This window comes from Sinohyriopsis cumingii, chromosome 5, assembly GCF_028554795.1.
Source record: "Sinohyriopsis cumingii isolate HCF-2022 chromosome 5, ASM2855479v2, whole genome shotgun sequence".
Lineage (NCBI taxonomy): Eukaryota > Metazoa > Mollusca > Bivalvia > Unionida > Unionidae > Sinohyriopsis > Sinohyriopsis cumingii.
The window spans coordinates 75,335,241-75,359,107 of record NC_142965.1 but is presented as its reverse complement, the minus strand read 5'-3'; positions in this window follow the sequence as shown (position 1 = coordinate 75,359,107).

Below are 23,867 nucleotides of genomic sequence, written 5' to 3'. Positions count from 1 at the left end.
AAAGATGGAGGAAGCTGATATGAAAATTCCTGCTGCGGTGGAGAAAGTTGATATGAAAATTCCTGCTGCGGTGGAGGAAGTTGATATGAAGGTTCCTGCTGGGAAAGTTGTTTTTGCTCTAGTTGTTTCAGTCTCTCTTTATAAAGTCTTTTTACTTCTTTATCAATATTTTTGTATTCTGGACCTCCAGCCTGTTTTTTGTTTCTATATACGCGATATATCCATCTAATAAGATTATCATTGCTTACTTTTTTATGACGGGATTTTAAAATATTAGATTTATTAAATATACCAAATAATATTATTTCGGGTAAATCAGCTTTTTCAGTATTTCTAATATCTTCGATAAACCCTTCGTTAAATTTTGCAATTAATTCTAAGTTTTCTTCAACTGGTTTAGGTTCAGATGCAAGTTCTTTTCTCACGTCGGAGACTTCAGTACGAAGTTTTCCAATATCTTCACCAGCGGGTGGAGGTTGAGCTGCAGCTATATCAGTTGGAAGATCTCGTAAAATCTTTTTTGTTTGTTTGGTTCTTCTTGCTATTTTTTCAGTCTGCGCTGCAGTTTGTTCTAATACTGGAAAAATACCCTTTTTCCTCTTCTCATCATCCTCAATATCTCCCCATATAATTTTTTCAACAGCCGCTGTAGCTTTCTTAGTAGCTGCAGTGACGGGTTTAACTAACCTTTTAGTTTGAGTGTTTAGATCCAGTACTGCCTTCACTAACACCTTTTATACTCAACTTGTGATTGTTGCTACGCTTGTAGGTTTTCTCTAAACGAATCTCTAGCAGGAAGAAATGTTTTGATTGCTTCTAATCGTTCTCGAGCTATTCTTGCAGTATGAGATTCTGGATGTACCATTTTATTATAACATAATCATTTAATTAATATAGCAGCAGGGAGGGCGGGACCTCGCGAAGACGTAATTGCGTAAAGCGCGTGCATAATAAACTAGAAAAAATCACCAACGACAATGGAGTAATATTAATTGGAAATTCCATAGAGATTTTCTTAGTAAAGTATCAACGCTTTTTTTTAAATCTGTTGAGGCTTTTTATATTTCGATTGTTCGTAGGACGGCTTATTTTCAATATTTGGACGTTCCTACCAAATGGTCTGTTCACCCTCCCTGCTGCTGAGCATAAGTATTTTGCTGGTGTGTAAAACATGGGTGATATCGGATAGGTATGTTGGACTAGAGTCCGACAGTGAAACGTAGCACAGAGAACAAATTTTGTGTTTGATTCTGGATCGAATGGATAGCCAGTGTAGGGTACAGAGGAGCGGGGAGGTGTGCTCTGATCGTGGTACTCTAAGTATGATCCGAGCAGCTATGTTTTGAACTTTTTGAAGTTTCTGGAGTAGATATTGAGATGAACCAGACAGAATTGAGTTACAATAGTCCAGTCCTGAAAGTACTAATGAACACACAAGTGTTTCTGTGGCATCAACTGAAAGATATTTAAGCTGATGCGTCTCAGCTCAAGATATGCAGCCTTGCATATGTTCATGACATGTTGGTGCAATGTGAGTGTACTGTCCAGATTAACACCTAAGTTTCGTACTGATTGTATGAATTTAATGTTGGTGCTGCTGATATTTATTGTTTGAGGTAAAAGATGTGAATGAGAAAGCCTTTGTGTTGTGATCATAATGTCCTCAGTTTTATCATCATTCATCTGCAGCTTGTTAAATGTCATCCATGATTTGACATCAGTAATGCACCTCTCTACACCTTGGATGGTAGCATCAACTTCAGTTGGGTGGCTAGATTTGTATATTTAGGTGTCATCAGCGTACAATTGGTGAGGCACTGGTATGATGATTTATGACACTTGAGAGCGACTGAGTGTACAGAATGAAGAGAACAGGTCCAAGAACAGACCCCTGTGGAACACCAGTACATAGATCAACTGGACTGGAGTGTATTCCATTTGTAGATACAAGTTGTGTCCTGTTGACCAAGTAGGACTTGAACCACATTAAGGCTGTATCATGACTGCTAAATACATGCTGGAGACTTGAAGTAATATATCATTGTATATTGTGTCAAATGCTGCTGACAAATCAAGGAGGGTGAGGACTGTCATCTTTCCGCTATGTAACGCAGAGAGAATGTCATTAACTACTTTTAGAAGAGTAGTTTCAGTACTGTGGCAAGGGTGATATGCAGATTGTACATTGCTAAAAAGACCGTTTGAATTTAGATGACATACAAGCTGGGATAGAACAACCTTTGCTTTATATTTGATATGAATGGGAGATTAGAAACTGGGCGGTAGTTCTTTAAATCGTTATGATCTAGTGTTGGTTTCTTCAGCAGAGGCTTTACAATGGCAGTTTTGAAAAATGATGGGAATTCCCCGGATGAGAGAGAGGTATTAATAACATCAGTTAGTGAAGGCAGTACTGGATCTAAACACTCAAGCATTAGTGATGTTGGAATTAGATCAAGTTCACATGACTTTGGTGCACTCTTCATCAGGATTGTACGTACGAAATCCAGAGACAGGCTCAAATGCTGATAATGGTTGCCGCTCAAATTCTGTATCCCAACTGTATGGTGACGACCAGTCAAATGAAATTGTGGTGCCAAGCTTATCTCTAATGGTTTGTACTTTGTCACGGAAGAAATTTGCAAACATTGGCGGAAGGTCGACTGGATAGAAGGTAGTTGGAAGTGGTGTCGATTTATTCCTTGACATTAGCTTGTTAGTAATCTCGAAGATGTAGCAGTAGATGTGATGGAAGAAGAATAAAAGAGGAAATGGGAAAAAGGCCATGGCGACGGAGATGATGAAGCTATGGAGACTTGATGATGAAAGCAGCAATATCAGCTAGACAGAAGAAGAATGGTAAAAGCTGTGTTTGTGCTTGGTACTGCTTTAAGAACTCAGTACGTTGAGGATGCTACTACTAATGATGATAATGATGACTATAATATGTGATTGTTAGTAGAGATAAGCCAGCAACAAAGAAGACTAACAATAAGACTACAAACGAGGATGACGTTGATGATCATAACGATAGCGGCGAGAATTTATGATGATGAAGGAAATGATCCCAAAGATAATGATAATGAAGAGGACGATAACGAAGAGGGAAGGGTTATAGTATTCAATGTGTATATAATTTCAATGATGAGATAGGTGAAATAAATTGAAATGAATTTACGGAAAGTAGTTAGGACATCAGAAGGATCGAAAAGAATGCAAATTGTTGCAAGAAAATTAACTGTATTCTGGAAAGAATTACAAAAAGTTAAATTTTTAACAGGGTAGAGGTTGACATGAATATGGTTTCAAATGAATTATTGCAGCTGCTTTTGTTTATTTAGGAGTCTCAGGAATTTCCACAGGGTTTACCACATCCCTGGCTTGTAACGAGTTTTCAACAGTTTTATTGGGGTTTATAGCTAAAGATTTGAGAACAAAAGGATATGCAAAAACGTTTTAAACTATAATGAGATCAATTAAGAGGAATTGACTTTCGTGGCTTCGGAATATAGTAGATAAAAGGAAACGATGAATACGATAAGCAAACAATAAAGAAGTAAAAACAGTCCAGAGATTCAACGATCTCGAAGAGCTAAAAGACAGCCTTTATTAAGGGGAGAAAAAAAAATGAAAGAGAAAGAAACATTGGAGTAGCTCCAAAACGACAATAAATGTATAATTGTTACAACAAAGGATATTAGTGGAGCAAAACAGGTTTATATTTTGGTTATTTAAATTTCACTATATATAGATACAAATTGGTATGTATATTTAATTTATTTTGTAATTTTACTAAATGTGTTGGTTGCGCTTCTTTCTGTCACTTAATTTAGGACCATAGATACCTAACAAAAGCTATATTTAGATATATGTCTCGATTGATAGGGAAATCAACCCAGTTGAAAAAATAATGTCAAATATAGATTTGACTGAAGATAACATTTTTCGGTTTGAATCATAACACTGTTTCAAATTAACACAAACAATCAACATATTTTATTACAGCAATGATAATAATGAATATATGACTGATTAATTTCTGATCTTTCGATGAGCTTGAAGTGTTCATGCACAAAGAGATGAAACGATGGCAAATAACAACAGCAAAAAAAATAATACTGAAAACGAGTGCTTGGATGATAATTACACAACGTACACAACGAACGTCACAGCATATATGATAGGATTCATTAACCACATATTTTTTACAGGAATCAACTGGATCCGATTTCGTTTGTGGGTTTTTGAACCTATAATGGCATACATCTTCGTCGATTAGATCAATAACAAAATTAATTACTCCGAAGAGATTATCAGTGCTTTCCTGAGTCTCTCCTTCCTAGAAATAAGTTGCATGCTGGCCGCATAATTATACTTCACTCAACCTAAACTTGATTTACACTTATGTTGAAAGTAAAAGTTGTCATTGACAATGAAAGCATACAATATAACTGATGAATAATAACACTTGTTTGAAATATAAATAAGAGACAGACATAACTGACCTTTATGGTACGTGTGGTTTTTGAAAATACTGTTTGATGGAGTACACAACAATTGGATAGAACAAATTAAATACTTTGAAAGTTGGAGAGAGTATTCAAAGAAGACTCGAATTAATACTGTCAGAAGTTCATGAAAGAAATAAACCATACAGAAGAAGATATAAGGATAATTAAGGATCATTAAAACGTAAAAATGAGATTTTTACAGGCAGTGAAAGATAATATAACGTCAGGTGCAACTTTATCAGCCATTGTATCAAAAAATATATATATAAAAATCAAGGAAATTTTAAATTGAACGGTTTGATAGACAGGTAAAAGAAATACAGAAAGATACCAGCAAAGAAACAGATGCACCCAAAATTAAAATGATCAGATGGAAAGTGTTGAGCTCAAGAAATTGTACATTCAACGGAGTTAAAGCAAATGTTTAGAAAATGACCGGTTTCCATATGGTGAAAAGCTTTACATAGTGTACATAGAAAGAGTTTCAACAATTACAGGTATTATCACAGCAATATTTCATGGGAATATTAATTATTGCTCTGTTGATGGAACATATAATTAAAGAATTTGTTAGAGGTGGTGCTTGGTTGAGGTTATAATGGTTAAAGACATAGAATTCGAGGGCAAAATCAAACAAGGTATGGAAAATAATTCAAGTTTGTTTTTCTAGTATAAAAACATGCAATATTGGTTATTTGTTACGTGGTGTTATTGGCAGTACAAAAAGTCTGTAATATTGTACATTCTGAAATGTCATGACATTCAGTTTATTCTAGAATTACCTGGTCCGTTGTTTGCATTTTTGTTCAATGGTATAATACAGCATTTTAAAGGAGAGAATATGAATAATATATTTCAAAAAGGTAATTTAGACCGAATCCTGTCACCACTAGCACCAATATAAACCTTTGCTTGTTTTACGTTCTGATCTGCGCCTTACAAATCACGCGCAGCTGAGATTTTATTAGTGTGATAATTTGTGTAGTTCTCAACATAGATTTTCCCACGTTCTCATCCTCCTTTGCGTTTTCTATTTTGAAGAATTGTTACAGACCGAATATCATCTGCTGGAATCATATTTTAACGGTTTATAACTGTGTTCAACCGTAATATAAGCTATCATATGGCGTTTACAAATCTGTATTGTCCCCAATGGTTGTTGCCCCTTTTCATATCTATATCAATCGGTGATAACATATATGGTATAATAGCGTCACCATCAACATTATAGACGAGTCTAGATTTGAAGTTTGAAACATACTGCTAAAACCTTATCCTGATGTGTTCATGCCAATTAGATCTTTACTGTCCTAAACTCATTTCCGTAAAACAATTTGTAACAGTCTTAAACGGATGAAACATAAGATGCATTATATATTCTGTATTGAATTTGAGAATCTAACATACAGGTCTCTTAAGACCTGATACAACATGTAATCTTGGTAGTTCTTCTTCTGTCAAATCATTACTGTCCATTAGAAATAAGGCATATTTCATCATTAATCAATAAGTTGTCTAAATCATTTGACAGTCACAGCTAAAATTACCAACTAACTCCAATCAATATTTTACTCCCGAGTGTGTGTCTCTCGGTCTCGTCATTAACCATTATCGGTGTATGTCTTGTCATCTTAACATGCTGATCCATTTCTTCTACATAATTTATCTCCATTGATAAGCTGGATATTGGCTAAACTTTTTAAAGACTAAGTTGACTTGTTTAAAATATAAGATGCTCGCTAGGCAACCGTATTAAGCATTTTTCTCTAATCTTTTTCTATTTGAAAGTAGACATGGATTTTATCAGCTGATTGCACTGGCATTTCTTCACTTTCATCTGTTAAATGATCTGTTATTTGGTATGTTAAATGTCAATAATGATAATATTCTGCATCCAACTATTTCTATGTATGTTCTTTATAATTAATTAAATTTTAATGTTTTAAATATGTTCGCAACTGAGTTGATTTTGTTTGCCGGAATTTCATATCACACGGCTCCCCACATCTGTTAAAATATTAGTCAAGTTCAAATCTTACATTGTGGTTATCAAATATGTTTCATGGTTTGCATCTTGCATGATAGATGTCAGTGTTGTATTTTATCATCGTGTTAAAGTTTGTACAATATTTCGGCTGACTGGAATGTTAAATTTAGTTGCATGGAAAGAATAAGGTGGACCTTTTGTTTTTTAATTTGAAGCCCATTATTAATTTTGCATGGATATTGATGTAATAATGATGTCACGAACTCATAAGAAGTATATCCTGTTTGTCATGCATTTTCTCTGTTTATTTAATTTTACATTTTCGTTTTACCCATTCTAGCTTTCGGCAAAATATCTTTAATATGTGCATCCAATAAAATTGTCAGGATAGTAACATATTCGATACAAACTTAAATCAGAGTAAATCTTCAACAGCCAAAAGTTAGAATGGTAGAATGTCATTACCATTACAGTTTACATTTATTTATCAGACCATGACTGGAAGACGGATAGGAAAAAAAATCGCATTTTTCTAAATTAGTACTTTGGATTAATTTGTGATTGCAAAACAACGGATCGCAACTAGTATAATACGTAGACGACATAGACTATATAAGGGGAATGTTAGAAACGAGCTCAAATTTCTTGTTATTTTTCATCATTTGTACTGTTGTATATCGTGGTGTCTAGTCAGGCATGTTTTATTTCGTATAAATACAAACATTTGCCCGCGACCTTTACGTTCAAGAGAGGTGTCACGTTTGCCCGCCCGCAATTACGTAAGTCAGGAACAAAGGAATGGGTTTGCGCCATGAGTATGTCGACCCTGCACTGTCGTGGCGATTCGTGTTGGTACAAGAGTTCTCTTCGTTAGGTGTCAAATCTAACATGAAGACGTTATAAGCTTTGTGCTAGAACAAAGAACCCTTGATGCTGTTGTAAATCTCACCGCTTTGACAGATGGCCTGAGGCTCGTCTGTTAATCTGCACCAACTGGGGTAGAATTGATTGTGAAGCCACTCGTGATTTGGCGGAAAATACCTTGGTACATTCAAGGACAGAAAGCTTCGTAAAGGTTAGTGAGTTATTTGCTCGATTGTTACAGAATGTTACGGTATTGTAATTGTAATTATGTGCAGTATGTATAATTTCTTACTAGAATCGTTAGTACGTAGAACTACCTTTGTATTGTTTAATTTATATGCGTACTTGAGAAATGAGCTATGATTATTTATATTGCTCGCTCGTCAGAATTAATATTGTAATTCGCTATTTAGTTACTTCTTGGTAAACTAGTGTATTTATTTATGTGATATTCTAGATTTTGCCATTGTTGAATTTAATTAAAACTTTGGAAATGGTTGAAGTGTGTAAATTTAAATAATATGGATATTTGAATATTTGTGTACACTTGTGTGAGTGTAATGTACAGAAATGCGTCCGATTGTTGTGATATTGTTGAGAATAATGAGATTAATAATAATAATAATTATATATATATATATATATATATATATATGTATATTGATGTTACGCAATTTAGTGATGTCCGTATGTTACGTAGGTTACCGCTCTTTATTGCAACGTTGTTTTCTATAAGAACGTGTGGGGTTTTCGATGTGCACGAATGCGCGACCGAAGATGTAGATAGCCTTTATCTGATGATTGATTGTTGATGTAGTGTGAGGCGAGATGGCTAACACAAATGCTAACGTGCTTGTGTTTTTCGTAGGAAGCTTTTGGGGACAGAACTACCGGGTAGTCAAGTCCCGAGACTCAGAGAGACAGTAGGCCGAGAACAAGCCTAGTTGCTGGAGAGAGAGAGAGAAGGAGGAGGAGAAAAGGGAGACAAAATGGGGAAGAGGATAGGAAGAATCGGAGTATGGAGAACGCCGGAAGGAGGAAAGGAATTGGCGGAGTAAACACGGATGAGTAGAAACCAAGTACAGGGGAAAGCCATCTCACACTATAATCACGTGATGAAATAGGTTGTTACATGGTCGAGAGGAAGAAGATTGGTTGAGAAATTAATATCGTTTAATTTGTATTAAATTGTTATTCTTTAGAATTTCACCTTTGTGTTCTGAATAATTTAATTGTCGGTATTGCTGACTGGGGGCTCGGAGCTTTACCTCTCTCTATCACTAATTTCACTTCCTACAAAAACGAGTCAGGGTGGGAATTTCACAGTAATTCAAATAAATATTGGGAGCATCACACCCCAACGCATCAAAGTGGGTCACATAGAACTTCACAAGAGGCGACATGTTTGTATGACGAGTAATGTTTGCAGAAAGTACGATGTCCTTCTTCATTATTTCACTTTTGCAGTGCCACTGGGGATCATTTTGGGTGATATCAAATGTTGAATTAATGATATCCAAATTCAGAGATAAATATCTGTATATAATCTTGAAGTCTGATGTTGTCATTTCCTCTGTGATAAAATTAACGTCTGCCTGTCTTTGTCATATATTCTCCACAGTACATATAAACACACACATTCAAAATTTCAGGGACATATTTATATTTTAAATCCACACATCAAACCTTCAAATCTATTCAGTCACATCCGATGCCAGTTTAAAACTACCACACTATCCCCCTATCCTACAAAAGGGGGCTCGCTTCCCTAGTAAGTTTTCAATAATCTTTCATAATCCCTGTGTAGTATGAATTACACCGCTTACACAGGAATACCCCAGTCTTCATGGAAAATTGTAGTCAACCTAAACTGGATATTTTCCTATTAGCCAGGAAGATAAATGCCCGAAAATATTAGGCACTAAAATGTAAATCATAATACTGAAAAGATCCGTTATTTGCTGAATTTGTTTGCCGCGAATATGTCAGATTTTTAACATTCGCCGAAGCTTATGACGCTTAAACATTATGGTAGCATAATGGCTAACAGTGACTTGTCGGGTAGGTTAACCTGTGCAAACCGCTCACTGTATGGCTACAGTTCAACCGCACAGACGACAGAAATACATATTTAAATAACCTGGAATGGAAAAAATCGACACACACACAAATGATAAGTACACGGTATGAAATTGGGGGACTCAGGCAGAGATAGTTTCCATCTGTGGCGCTTTCGTTGTTTCTTCTTCATGAGAACTGTAACAAACTTGGTTTTGCTTGCATATAAAGCATCAAGATCCAAGATTACATCTATACTTGTCACCAACCCCGTTTTCGCCTGAAATTTGCGAGTAATGTAAGAGATATTATTTCATTTGCATGTGAATGAGTATTAAATTGACTTTTACATTTTTGTTTTCAAAATTAATAGCTGATAATTTCAAATTATCTTCCCGACCTCGAATAGGTATTGAATGTCAAGGTCAGTTTGAAAATGTTGATGTCAGTTGGAAGTGAGAAAAAAAAAATTGTTCTTGCTATCCATGGCGGCCTCTATAACTGGTGCAGGAAGAACCCGAGAAAAATCAAGTAAGAACCACCGACCCACGTGAAGCTACTGACAGACTTTCTAACATACCCATATTGGCCGAGATGGAGACCCGAATCCACGACGACGGACGTGAAATGGCGGTAATTGATTGTTGTTGTTGTTGGATTTAACACCATTTTTCAGCACACGATAGGCTATGCATGGCAGCTCGTATACATTGTGGAGGAAGAACCCAGGAAAACACCGAGAAGAACCACCAACCCACGAGAAGGTACTGGCAAGCTTTCTCACGTACCCACATTGGCCGAATCTAGACTCGAACCCACGCAGACAGAGGTGAGATGGCAGTGGTCCTTAACGGAGAGCGCTTTAGACCACTTGTCCACTCGGCCCCCCCCCCCCGGTGATTGGTAAGGGATATTATTATTATTATTATTATTATTATTATTATTATTATTATATACTTGGATCTCATCCGAGTCCCAAAAATGCAATAATTATCACTTCCATGTGTTTCACTTACATCAGACATGATCTTCTTTTGTTACGCACTAAAACATCTTATTGTACCGCATGATATCTGGATGTGTATCATGGGTCAGTGGCCTATACTACAAATCAACACATTATTATTATTATTATTATTATTATTATTATTATTATTATTATTATTTTGTAATAAAAGCATTGAAGAAAGTTGAATTACTGTCATCTGACATTACAATAAAATAGCAGCAGAGGAGGCGAACAGACCAATAGTCGAAAAACGTCCAAATGTCGAAAATAAGCCTTCCTACAAATGATCGAAAAAAGAAAAGCGTCGACAGATTTAAAAAAGCGTCGACGCTTTTCGGAGAGTCTCTGTGGAATTTGTCTAATTAATATTACTCCATTGTCGTTGATGATTTTTTTTAGTTTATTATGCACGCGCTTTACGCAATTACGTCTTCGCGAGGTCACGCCTCCTCTGCTGCTATATTAATTTATCCAAATATTTTATCAAGTCCAATACGATATCTTGTTCTAGGATCGTGCAAATTTATTGTTATAAATCCATGCGGAGTAGCTTGTGCTCGTGAAAAGAAATTTCTGAATTTAATTATATCCATGTCACCGATGCACCAAGTTTGATGAATATTTCGCAACGTATGTGTATCAACTCCATTAAACACAACTAAAATATTACAGTTATCTCTAATCACTTTTGGTATTTGTGTGTATCGTTGAGTAACATAAATAACATCGGTGTTTTTATGTCTACCTCGAGAAAAAATCCTAGCTGGATTTGTTTGTTTATCCAGCATCACATCGTCGTGTACAACCAAATTATTAATAAATCCATCTATGGAATCTACTGATGGTGCTTCATCAATATCAGTTATAAACTTGATAACATCGTCATCCAGTAATCGCGCGTTTTCATTAAAATCCTTGAGCACATCATAACATCGTTGATAATCAACTGACGGGGCTACCAAATACAATTTATCCGACTTTAACCATCTCATTATTAAATTAAGTAACAACTGTGTCTTTCCACTTCCAGATGGTCCTATTATTATCATTCTGATGGAATTTGGTAACGCAGGATAGTGCTTGACAGGTTCTCGTTTTCTTGTCGCTGAGAATCCATGCTTTATAAAATATCTATGGGTTTATATTGTGTGACGTGCAGGACGCGTATCCCGACGGATACACTAACAACTATTACCACAAAAAATAATAGATCAGCGGTTTGGGGTAAGTGTACGCGGTGTGGTACAAAGAAATTTAAATTTATCTCCACGTAGTAAGGTGAAAAGCCAAAACCAAAGTCAAAGTCAAACTCAAGTAAAAAAATAAGCAACGCCGAGGTGATATTGCAGCAAAATTAACAAAATTACCGGGAACTCCGTCGGCTAAATACCCAGGAGAAAAACACCTACCGGGATATAATTATTGCGGTCCTGGTACTCGACTCGATATCAGGCTTGATAATCAGGATCAACCAAAACCAGGCGAGGAACCAATAAACGCTATTGATAAAGCATGTCATGCTCATGATGTTGCGTATCAAAGCAATGATTTACAACATAGGCATATTGCAGATGTGAAATTAATTCATACGCTAAATTCTATAAAAAATAAAAAATATCAAAGAATCACTAGCTAATTGGTTAGTAAGATCCACGATGAAAGGTAAATTAGCGCTAGGGGCTGGTAATATATAAAATGGAATCGATTTATTATTCCCCAATTGGATACTGGAAAGGTAAAGCAGCAATTAGTAAACTTGCTGATGCAGCGGTTAAACATTCTACTGCTAAAACGTGGTTATCCAAACAGGCAATATGGCAAATTTACATACCGCCACCTAAGCAAATTTAGTACGCGTATTTAGATGTTAGTGTTCCTAATGAAGTTCATCAAGCTGATATTCTGTTTTTACCACATGATGCTGTACGTAGAAAAACGTACAAATAAGCGCTAACCGTTGTTGATGTTGCAAGTAGATATAAAGATGCAGAACCGCTATCAACGAAAACAGCATCTGAAGTAGCCGATGCGTTTAAACGAATTTATCAACGAGGTGGTCTACGATGGCCACAGCTGTTACAAGTTGACTCTGGCAAAGAATTTCTTAGTCCAGTATCATCGTTAATGAAACAACATAATACCAAAATACGACGAGGACATACTGCAATTCATCGTGATCGGGCAATTGTTGAACAATTTAATCGAACACTTGCTGAGCGGTTATTCGGATATCAATACGCGAAGGAATTTATTCAGGATACGAGATCTTGTGAATGGGTTGCAAGATTACCAAGTGTGATAGCTGCATTAAATAATGAGATTACTCGAACGACCAATATGAAACCTATTAATGCAATTACAAAAAACATATATCCGTACAACAACGTGATCTTTCAGCACAGCCAGTATTAGGTAATATCACTGTAAGGTATTTATATGAGCCCGGTGAACTCAACGTGGTAAAAAAAGAGCGACTGATCCTATTTGGAGTATTACCACACAGAAGATATCCACCGTGACAAGATCCTCAGGTAGACTTGCAATCTACAGACTGGATTCAACTGCTCCTCAACGTGGATTTGTACGTGAACAATTACAGGTAATTCCCGATGACACACAATTACCACCCAAATCACTTAACTAGCTCCACGACGTCGGTTACATTCAAGACAGGTCAACATGATATTTTCTCGTGTATGACCAAGATTGTTATTTTTTCTATCTACGGTAAATTGTCTTGGATCATTTTTCAGATACCGCCATAACATTATACAATTACAACTTGCACAATGATTATTCTGTTGTTGTTTCGGCGCATTAATAAAATTAACATCAAGATCAAAATCGCGTTTGTTTTTTTTATCACACTGTTTATAACCAGATAATTTTTTCTTATTATATCATTGACAATATCATCGTTGATCACTGACGAGTCCGAGACGATTCGTCTCAATTGAGATATTTTTCTAACTCGAGACACTGCAAGATAAACTAAGTTCGACCATTCGATACGATCATCAACGATCCAAACAACTGTATCAGTAATATTTAATCCCTGAGATGAATGAATCGTCATCGCGTATCCAAGCGTCCACGGGGATTTATCAGCACGTAGAGCATCTTCAACAACATCAACATCAACTGCAACAATATCGTTCAATACAAGATTATGTTTCTCGGTCTGTCCTGGTATATCAACGTCAATATTTTGCCGTCGCGTATCTGCTGGTCGATAACATAACGGAACTGGCAACGTTGGAAACTTTTCTCGTTGTAACTGAAACAACTCCCGTTGAAGTTTATCACGAACTATCTTTCTACTTGGCAACTATCAAATCGTTTGGTCTCCACGCGCGCAAAAAGTCGTTCATGGGTGTTTCTGAAATTATCTCGCGCATTACTTCACACTGAATTTTATTTGGTTGTAGTCTGATTAATTTCTTAAATTCCTTCAACGTTGCATCAAGTGCTCTATGATCATCAGCCACTTCTTCGAAGTGGTTAACGAATTCTTTTAGCCAATCATGTGGAGATGGTCCAACTACGGGTGGTGGTTGACCGTGATCGCCACACATTATCACGGCAGTATTTCTTGTTAATAACCAATCAAGAAACATTTTTAATGTTTCTAGCGGTACAGTGCATATTTCATCCCATATTATGATCCTCGGAATGTATTTCTCGCCCATCTTTAAAGATGTCCATGTATACCCTTCCAGCGAAAGAAGCTGTGATAAGTACATGATTGTACTCCTCGTTGTTTCATTTCTCGCGCGAGTCTATGTGTTGGTGTTAGCACAATCATATCTGAATTCTGAAATAGTTCGATAGCTCGAGTGGTTTTACCAGAACCGCCAAGTCCGTTTAGATAAACCGTTTTATTTCTGGTTATTGGATAGTATACCGATGGTGCAGAAGATATCTGATTATTTCTGCCTGATTTTGTCACGTAAATTTCTTTAACCGCAACATCAGCGGATTCGGAATAATCAAGTATCTATTCCCCTTTTATTCTCCACGAACCCCACGATGCACAAGTGCCTATGTTTAATTTTTCTAACAGTATTGAATATTTTTCACTTATATAAAACGAATCAGTAGCAACTCTGACAACGAGTGTAGAAACTTTATTTATCATCGATGATAGGTTTATTGAAACGTACGCGAGCATCGATGATCTTAAGTGAGTATACTGCGGTGACTCACCGTCCATGTAGCTCACAATTGTACCTAATTTAGTTCCATTTGACAAGAAACTATTCCTCGACTTATAAACGTGTTTTTCTTCGTTGTATCAGCGATTATAAAATCTAACTCAGCATCATCTATAATCAATCTTGTACAATGTCGTCTGTGATCATATGTTCCTCCCTGGGTAAACTTGCCGATTATTTTTCTGCCAAGAGCTTTTGTAATTTTATTCTCGTAATCGGTTTCATCCGAATACTCCTTTTGTTGTGGTAACCAAACTTTGCTTTGTTTCCGATATGATATAATTGCTTCACTTACAATCAACCGTGTTAACATCGCACAATGATGCATATCTCGTAATAGTACTATTAGTGCCCACATTTGTTCTGAAAAATTTTTTCGAAACCAAACATAACAAATTGGATGAAGTCTTTTAGACATTTCGAATGACTCGATACAAGCAAATCCAGTCAGGTCAAAATCCGGTAATGGTCCATTTATCGATACTCGCGTCATCTCGTGCGTCGGATGACCGAATCGCTCAAAGTAACAGAACAATCTCCGTATCCAAGAAAACTTCCCGGATAACACGCGACCATATCAACTGAAATAACATCTTTATGATCGTATTTAGTATTCCATGGTCCGCCGTGTCCATATTCGACACAACTCGATATTATGTCATTGAGAAAATGAGACCGAGTTGGCTTCCAGGAATTTTTCTTTCTAACAAAATGAGCCGCAACTGACGGAACAGTAAAACAATTGCTCAATAGTTCCTCAGTATCATCAGTATATTGCAGTGCAAGAGTTTTCATTTTCTCGTGAAGAAGATCTGTTCGATAAATAACGCCATTTGGTCTTACAAACTGATCAACCGTATTCTTTTCTTTCATATCTGATTCGTCGTTAGAACTCTGAAATAACCATACTGACACAGGATCGATTTTACTTATATCGTTAATAAAATCAAACATATCTCCACGATAGTATTTAACAGTTCGATCTCGTGGAAATATTGTTACTGCGTTAGTCCACGCGTGTGCGTTATGATCAATAATTTCAATCGAAGCTCCTTTTGATTTATATTTTGATTCATACAAAATCTCTCCTGTTATCGTCGTTACGGTTATTGGAAATTTTAATCTTTTTCCTACCTCAACGACATCTTTGATAGACGCTCCGGTATCTTTAACCATTTCACCCCACGTGTTTATTATTTTACGCCTTTTATCTGTTAAAACGTTTCCACGAGTCGAAACGGTAAAATGTTCTGTTACTCGTTCAGCTACTCAGTTATTTTTGAAAATTTCATCGGTGCCAGTTTATCAACGTTGGGTTTTTCATTTATCACATAGATTCCATAAATAACCGCGGTCACAGGATATGCTCGTTCATAATACGGTTTGTCAATACCTGTCAATAGAACTGGTTTGGAATCTTCACTTTGTATGACAGTTTTTTTATTACCGTGGACAGGATCATAAATGTCACGGATAATCCAATCATCTGTTTCTGTCAACACGACACATTTTTTTCTGAAAAGATACTTTCGATTATCAAGGAATTTAATGATAGTTGTCGCTCGTTGGTCATTCATCGTAGCGTCGATGATATCTTTGTCGCATATAATCTTGAACGTTGACCAGACATGAGATGCACCATCTGCGTGAAATTTTTTCTTGGCGTCCTGAATTTTATTAATCAAACTTTTATTTTTCGGATCAACCAGATCTTGCATCGGTAGGTCAGGAGATATTCTGTCGAGATTAAATTTATCCACGCTCAGGGGCTTTATTCGGGATAATCTATCGAATTCGTTCATATTATATTTCAGACAAGTATTTAAATAAAAAATATTATATATACAATGTCTCAATGCAAATGGCTCATGGTGGGTTCATTGACTCGTTGTAATAAATCCTGTAAAAGGGAATTCTGCGGACAACACATGCAAAACGTTCACCGTGGAAGCTTAGGACCAATACCATGTCTGCGATGTGGTGCTGGAGTACGAGGAAACAAACACAATTGTGTGCATGTTGTGGTGGTAAAAGATACAGAGAGCTTAAAAGATATTATGATAAAAAAATGATGCCAATAACAACGCTATAAAATCCGTGGAGGATTATCTAACTAAGTTTTCAGACAAATTATGATTTAAACAAATAATATTATTGTATAATGGAGCAAAATAAATTTATTCCACATCCTATAATAACAAACTACGAATCAAATATTGATGGCATGATCAGAAATTGTCGATTGAAAAAACCAGTTGGTTCTGTTAATAGTCATGGTTATCTATTGTTTACTGCTATGAAGAAACCTTATCTGTTTCATCGATTTGTGTATGAATATCACAAGGGGTTGATCAAAGATGGTCTAGTGATCGATTATATTGACGGGAATCCTCAAAATAATAGTTTATCCAATCTTCAAACTGTCACACAGAGCGAGAACTCTGCACGGGGAGGGACTGGTAAATATAAAAAAAAACAGTTGCAAGGAGGGCGGTAAAATCTATAAACATAGAAACTAGCGAAGAGATTATATTTCAATCAGTGTATTCTGCTGCGAAATACTTTGATATTAACCGGCCTGTGGTAAAATATGTCGCAGAAAATATAACCAAAACTACCATTTCCAGTAAATATAAACAGAAAAAATTACCTTCCAATATTGTTAATGGAGATAAACTATCATCATTATCAAGTAATTACCTTAAATTATAGTTATTAATTATTTTTAACCATTTATTATTTGGGTCGCAGCATTTCCCCCATATACTACTGATTTTTCGATTATGCGAAAGAGATAATTCTATCAATATAGCTTTCTTCGTAGATTTCCGATTTTTATGGTCGTAATTAGTCAATTAATCATCTACGTCGTAATTAATATCAATAATTATACCAAAGAAAGATATTTATGGTTTCTAACTTACAAAATAGAAAAATAAACGTATTTTACATCGTACAATATAGCGAGTTATTTTTAGATCGGTTATGAGAAATCGAGGCAAAACACGCTGTTTTTAATGCAGATATTTACAATCTGTTCAGAAATATAGAAATATTTAAATAGATTTGTGGGTGGTAAAACGTTTGATGGTGCCGTGGTAGTATGTAAATATTTTTTATCAAGGCAGAAACGCGCTGTTAGTGCAAGATATTTACAATCTGTTACGAAAAATTTTGGCAGAAAGCACGCTGCTCATTTACATATTCAGAAACCGCTGTTTTATTATATCCATACAGAAATTTACAATATATTCAAAAACCGCTGTTTTATTATATCCATACTGAAATATACACAATCTATTCAGAAACCGATCTGTAGCTATATAATAGCTTCTGAAACATGTATTGTTAGATGATTCGATAGCTCAGTTGATATGGTATCTGACCGTGATACTCACGGCCCCAGGATCGAATCCCATGACTGACAACTGTCGGTGGTTTACGCTTATTAGTAAATTTTATACTTAAATTGGGGCTCCGCCAGCCCCTCTCCGCATAACAGAACCCCTCCAACACGTCACTGGTGTTTGATACATGTTTTGTATCACCCACGGGCTGATTATTGGGGTGGGTGTTCTGTTATGCGTAGAAAATGGCATCATATATGTTTGTGCCGTCCTTAATTAAGATTTCATTCATTGTATACCTAATGAACTTGCTAAAACACTCGAATAGAGGTTCAATCATTCATCATAGATGTTGTGCTGTGAAACATCCTCATAAACTCGCTAAAACACTCGACTAGGGTTGAGGTTATACTTTTTTCTTTTAAATATATATATACTAAATAATGAACCATGAAAATATCAGTGATGTAATTGTCGCTATTAAAAGTTTAGAAAATATCAGTATTAATATATCTGATGAACTGAATCCTGAAAAGATTATTTCTGATTTTGAAATTTTACAAGAACGTAAAAATGATGGTGGTTTTACACTGTGGTCTGAATACAAGTTCATAAAACGAATCCAGGCGGCGATGTTCCGGTCACTAGCTGCAGTAAGAGATGATCAGGTCAAGGAATTCGTTCCTCTCTCTGCCGCAGTAGAAAAAAATTAGATTGAAGTTATCCCACGAATACGAGGCAAAAAAAAAACCGATTAGTACTCGCATAAGACAATTAAGAAAAATTATGTTAGATCTTGATCGATTTGTATAATTTTGAGTCCCAACCACCATATCAATTTAAGATATTTCTGATAAAACAAAATATTTCAGAAAAAATTAAAATATTTCTGAATAATAATAAAAAAAATTTTGTAGTATTTTTTGCAAAACTGATCAATTTTGTTACTTTTTGAGTAGCAATCACCATATCAAAACAAATAATCTGATTGATTTTGTTAATTTTGAATACCGATCACCATATCCATTTCAGAATTAAAAAAATATTTCAGAATAATAATAGGATATTGTTTGCAAAACTAATCGATTTACACGATTTTGACTACCTAAATACATATCAAGATTAACAAACCGATCGATTTACATGATTTGGAGTATCAATAGTAAACTATTTCTGATAAAATAAAATATTTCTGAAAAATCTACGATAAAAGTCTACGATTTCACATACAGATTGACAATCAATTCCTGTCCCCTCAGGTCAATTAATCGTCCTATGTGGTCAGTAAGTTTAAAATTTATTCGTGTTAACATAGTATTATGACAACGCAGATAAACAGGATTGGTTTGTTCTTGCACGATCAAATCCCCAGGGGGAACTTGTGGTGTAAAGGTGTATAGGATATATCCTTGTTGAGCCTGATTTGATTTTCCAAGATCTATCTGATAACTGCCATCGATCACATCACAAACTAGATTAACCACGATTGTCGATGTTATATTAACGATTCCCGGAGATACGTGTCTACCACCTCCTTGTTGGTCGTTATTATGTCTGAGAACAGTTGCTGGTGGTAATATTTTTAGAAAAGAACTCATCAGTGATTTCGTTGGTGGATTTTCTTAACTCAACTACACCATACCCGGGAAATTTAAAATTTGGTATATCGGCTTCTGTTAATTTATATTTATTTAACCATTTTTCTGTATGAGATCCTTCAGAAAATTTTGAATTAACCATCGCTTGAACTATTCGGTTGTTAAAATATTCCATATCTGATACAAGCTAATTTAAAATTTCCACACGTGTGATGATTTTTTCACGTGATGACGCTGATATGTCAAAATATGTTCGTTAATATATTGATTTAGTTGATCTAGTTGTTTTTTACATTCTTGATTGATTTCCTCAAAATATGTAATAATCTCACTTCGATAAAAACCTAAAGTAGTTCTTTCCCCGGGAGTTTTAAAAGTCCATACCTCTTCATCACCGATAATGATAAATATGCTAAACAGTGATTTACTTTTTAAATTAAGTAGTTGTTCCCGGTATGATGGATTAATTTCATGATATGATTGCCTATCCGTGACATAATCAGGCTTTTTCGGTTCTGGTAGTATCGGTGTTATCGGTGGTGCTATTTCAGGCCAACCTAGTACGGATCTTATCGTGGACTGATAAATATCAACGGTGTAATCAGACGAGTTTATTTCGATTGCAGAAGATAGCGTCGGCTCATGAACATTAATTGATATTTTTGCTTCTTTTCCGGTTATTGATTTTATTCTAAGAGCAAATTCATCATCGATTTGTTCGATCTCATAACTACCAGTTGGTATTCCAACAACGTTCCATTCAGGTGTTCCATCGGGTTTATTTTTATTAGCAAATACAAGCGAATTATTTGCTTGTGTACCATTAAATGATTCGATCTGATATTTGGCCAACTATGGTATACTCGTAATTGCGCTAGTGCAATTTCTTTTACTGGAATTGCAGTTGGAAAATTGATGTTGAATTCAGGATTAATCGAGCTTACCGAGATCATCGTGGTTTTGAACGGGGTTGTGTTCGTCACCATCTGCTGGAGTAATTCCGTCATTATTAATACTTGTACCTTTAACAGCGTTGTTATATATTTTAATCATTTCTGAAAACTCAAAATCAGATATAATTCCATCATTGAGACTCGCTGATAACAACGAAGATAACTTCGAGTATGAGACCGTCGCTGTATGTAATCTTATCATGTAATCTGATAATTTTTTCATTCATGCAAGAACATATTTTTTTTTGCAATGATATTGAGCACACCTGCAATCGTTGTTGTAGCTGAAATACAAATAGTTACAGCTACTGGTGCCATCATTGTCACCGCTGATAATATCACACCGGTTCTAGCAACAACAGCGGATACTGAATAAACGATTACGTAGACGATAACTAGTCGTCGGCGATATTTCTTTGCTTTTACCGTGTATTGTTCGACTCGATCTTTCAACGCTGCTTGCCATTCAGGCGCTTGATTATACCTAAATTTCTGAACGTCGATTGAGGTATTCATTATATTTTATGTAGTAAATAATTGAGGTGTTTCAGCTACAAATTCTAGACACCACCAGTAAGATGTTGCGGTTAATTTCTTATCATCTGCTTCCAGAATAAATATTTCTTCGTTTCCGCTATTTAATATAACAGATACAACCCCGGAAAGCTTATCAGTTGAATGTCGCCAATGATACGTTGTAAATATTTCAAATTTTGCAGCACTAAACACAGACAGCCTGTACACGCCAGTGACTGTTGCGGTATATTTGATAATTTTATTTTGTTGCGACCATGTTGCGAATCCCGATGATACTGTGTAGACGATGTTGGTAATATGCCCGGGAGTAACCCCGCCGAGAATTTTAACCAAACTGGTTTTATTAACGATCTCAGGAATCCCCGCTACGACATCTTCGAGTGTTTTTTTAGTTGTGTCGATGTTCGTCTTGATATCAACGAGTTTTATGTCAATGGCGTGCGTAGTGCCGAAGAATTTATCTATGGATTGATCGGTTTTTTGAAAATTTCTTCGAAATCTTCCAAAGACGCCTACGTGCACATCATACTCGGCCCGCAACGTGGATAATTTACCATATACGGTGTTGTAGTTGACGTTAACGTACTTTTGTTGCTGCGTCCTCGTCGGATGTTTGATCTCTCAAAACTACTATCTTATTTCCGTTCATGCTGAGTTCTCCCGTCATTGTGTCACCGGTATGTTTCACGCGATTAGCAACTCTTGCTGTAATTTGATCTCTAATGGTTGTAAACGATATACTTGAATCCCTGATTCTACCGCCGTTAGTAAACACAGGGATATTATCTGTGACCGCACCAATACTCGTCGAATTATATCATTCCATTTAATATTGCTGATTTTTAGTTTACCATGTTGATCCTGAAAAATAACAACCTCATCTGGGTCAACTCCAGCCAGGTTCATAATATCATTAAGATAATCTTTAGTCGCGTACTTCGACAGATTAACGTTATCGGACTTTTTCTTAACGCGTGAAGAAGATCTTCTTCCGTAAATATCAACCATTATAATCTAAGATCTGTTTAAAACGAACTGGTTGCTTGTATAATCATGCACGACTTTATGTGGCGGTTTGGATGATTTTGATATAGCGTTAAGTACATTAATTACATCACGGCCTCATATTGGCGGATCTGTCGTTGTTTGTATGGGTAGCATTGAATACCAAACTTGCGCGTGAAGTGGCGCGACATACTTGATAAACTCAGTGGGTGGAGCTAACCCGTATGAATCAAAATAAACGATTCCGCGTGGATCAACCGCGTATGATACCCAATGAGTACCGGGTCCTGAATTCGAGTCAAGATTAATAATACCTGTTTCGACACTGGTTGTTTCGGTAATTGATCTGGCATAAAAACACCTCTAAAGTTTTTTATTTTTAATCGTTTAGCAACATCAAGTAAATCAATATTTGATGTTGGAGCGTCTAACAAATTGATCCTGGAAGCCTCAGACCTCTTCCCCAACGAGATCCCGGTAATCTTAGGCCGCGTCCCTTTTTTTATATCCTTTTCCTGTTGCTTTCTCTAAAGCCATTTCAGCAGCTGTTCCAACAGCACCTAATGCGGCTGCTTTTGCTACGGCTCAAGCAGCAGCAGCTATTAATGCCGGAATGGCCGCGAGAAGTGGAAAAATACCACCGGTTTTAATTGAGTCCTTAATCGCACCCGCAGAGAGATCAAGTTTGACTCCTGTTTTTGATTGTTTTGCGCCGTTGAAATGTTTAGGTTGACGTTCTGATAATGATAATTTATTTTGACTACCCGTGATCTGATCTCGTTTTAGTGATATTTTCATTCCGGAATTTTTTGCTGAATTTGAATGAAGGTTTTTAATCTGACCAGGAGTCAGACTGACACTAACGTGATGATATGGTATTTTAGGAAAAATACTTGCCACGCTCCAAATAATAATTAAATTAAAATTAATTCGACCACTACCACCTCCAAGTAACATGGCTTTATAGCTGAGTATAACCGCGATTGCTCTATAATCAACACCACCTGTATCTAATGTTGCTTTAAGATGTATATCAACGACAGATTGTTTTGATAGATCAAGATGCTCCGGTGAAAAATAATAAATCGGATACAAAGTTCTAAAATCATGTTGTGATATTTGCAACCCAGTATCTACATTTTGATCATGTTCCATGAATGACATCAAACGATAATATGCACGTCCTATATGATTTTGTGTATAAATTAGTTGTATATTCTCTGTTGGTTCTTGTTGTCCGTTTATTCGTAAAGAAATATTTGTGATACCTAGTTTATCAAATATCTATGAGAGTAAATTTTTGAGCCTAAACGATCATGGTTCTGAAACGCAATAAAAATATGCCGTGGTGCAGAAACACCTTGTTGTGATGCTATATGCCATGTAATCTGACCGTTAACGTCAGTTTGCATACTATCCGTGCTTGCTGTTAACCATGGCAACAAGGATTTACCACCTGTGTTCATGAAAGAAATCAATTTTTGTTCTTCTGCGATCGTTGGAGTCATTACCAGCATCCACAGTGAAAGTTTCGATAATACTACTTTACCAGCATCACCAAGAGGTCTCCACAGAGCATCGTTATCATCACCCTTTCTTACAAGAACAACCGTGTGTCTAGCTCCAAAAATAACCTTTTTAACATTCCTACAAAATCCATAAATATGCGATAATGGAATTGTACATGAAAAACTTCTATTGTCTCCTATCAACATATTTCTACGCGCTGCAAATCCCAAGTTGAAATTTTCATTAGAACCATGAACTACTGGCCACACAGCAGC